This window comes from Paramisgurnus dabryanus, chromosome 16 (genome assembly GCF_030506205.2).
Source record: "Paramisgurnus dabryanus chromosome 16, PD_genome_1.1, whole genome shotgun sequence".
In the NCBI taxonomy this organism is placed as follows: domain Eukaryota; kingdom Metazoa; phylum Chordata; class Actinopteri; order Cypriniformes; family Cobitidae; genus Paramisgurnus; species Paramisgurnus dabryanus.
Genome location: NC_133352.1, coordinates 3283767 through 3285840, shown reverse-complemented (window position 1 = coordinate 3285840; position 2074 = coordinate 3283767). Strand labels below are relative to the sequence as shown.

The 2074-nt window shown below is 35.8% G+C and overlaps 1 long non-coding RNA gene across 1 annotated transcript; it reads left to right on the top strand.

Moving 5' to 3' along the window:
• Positions 1 to 315: 315 nt before the first annotated feature.
• LOC135735320 (uncharacterized) lies at positions 316 to 1767 on the top strand. The gene is made up of 3 exons (XR_010527480.2): positions 316 to 896; positions 1440 to 1533; positions 1634 to 1767. It is a non-coding gene; the product is annotated as an uncharacterized lncRNA (long non-coding RNA).
• Positions 1768 to 2074: the final 307 nt, after the last annotated feature.

Below are 2074 nucleotides of genomic sequence, written 5' to 3'. Positions count from 1 at the left end.
TTTATCTGAATATAAAGAAGTGTGAACTTATGGCGGTTAAAGAATGCACAATGGCATCTTACTGTAACATTCCAATCAAAACAGAAGTCAAATATCTAGGAATTACAATAAATAAGAATCAGCAGAGTAGAAGTTCATTAAATTTTAATCCTATAATTCAAACAACTCAAAGGAGGTTTAATCAGTGGCTCTTAAGAGACTTATCATTAAGAGGGAGAATTCTGATTTCCAAAGCAGAAGGTTTATCACGATTAACTTACACAGCTATGGCTCTTCAGGTTGATGATAAAGTATCGAAGGAGATTGATAAAATGCTTCTTAAAGAGCACCTATTATGGGATACACGTTTTTAAACATCCTTTTGTGTGTAAGTGTGCATTAGTACATGCTAACGATATTCAAAAAGTACATACCTCAAAGAAAACGATGACGCGAGTTATCGTCTCTAACGTTCGAGGACTACAAAAAACACTCGGATTGTAGGCAACAGTTTACTTCCTGGGATTAGTGACGTAGATAAGACCAACATTATCATAGTTCAGCCCTCTCTGCTTTGCTTGGGTACGCCCTCAAAGACGGGGGTGGGGAGCGCCGAGTCAGAAGAGAGCTAAAATGGCGGAGGTTGTGAGTCCCTGCTTTGACTCTGTTTGCAAACTCTTGTTTCATTGTTTAAGCGATTAAATCTCTCGAGTAGACGCTGTCTCTTTAGATGCGAGGGAAAAATAGCACTTTATGGACTTCCACAGAGGACATCATGTTTAATACGGTTCCGGAAAAATCCAGTCAGAAGTTGTTCACGGAGTTTTCACAATAACTGCTTCTCATGAACCGAAGCTGGATTTGCACGACGTCTCCTCTTGAAAGTTGGATTACTGTGCACTTCTGGATCACAGGCTGTAAGTATTCACGTTTATTATTTGCCTTTTACTGTACGTTACGTAACCGGTAACCGGAGATTAACATAATGTGCGTGTAGAGCTAAGCTTGCAAGCTAATTGTTTTGTGTTGTAATACTGTATTTCATAAACAACGTACCATATTTACACACGTGTATGTTGAATTATGCAGACTATCGTTTTTTTAATCGATGTTGGTTTAGACATGTTTACAAACTTGCTAAGTTGCTAAGCTAAATACAAATACAAATGCCAGCTAAACTGTTACCAGTAAAATTTGTTCTCATGATCAAACTCAAGAAACTCTAAGTACAGATGATTTGTTTAAAGTTATATGTATTTTACTGTTGTATTTACTTGAAGCTTTCTTAGATTTTGAAACGAAGTAAACACGTAATGTGTGTTGCTAATGTTGGGCCATGTAATATGTAATACATTAACGTTTTAATGAATAGTCTAACGAGTTATAGTCGTTGTACTCTGTTGTTATAATATGTATTTTTGACTGAATACATGTTTGTTTTATTTGTCTATTTGTCCTAGATTCGCAGCTGGACACATCCTTCTACACTGTATGCAAACATGCAACATCATAACACACAGTACAAGGAGTCAGACTGGCATATGAGGAGCAAAGGTGTGTCACACATATGATGTATTTAGCTAGTGAAACCACTACCAGTCTTAGATGTATAACTGATGATGACAAAGTTTTTTTTTTCTCTGCATAATAATAGGAACCCAGGCAGTAGCATCGTTTCACAATGTTTCCATCACCATCATCAGTGGATGCCTTTGCCGTCCGTAGCCTGAGATTTCAGATTTGCAGCAAAAAAATTGATTTTCTTATTTATTGGAATGCTTTGCAGGTATTTAAGTATTTTAGTAACTGTGTTAAATAAAGTAGTATTTACTTTTACAATAAATTAAATGCTTGTTTATATTTTACAGGTATTTGTACCTTGCAGCCATCCATTACAATGTCACCAATCCGTAACAAAAGCAGGAGAGGGAAAGTACAAGGCTATGTTCCCAAAACACACAAGTGACATACCGTAAGCAGTAATGTTTTATTTCAAATACATTCATAATTAAAAACTTAATGTATGAAGCAGGGAAATAAATGATCAAAACAAAAGATTTATTGACTGCAATATTTCTACAGTTATGTGGATGAT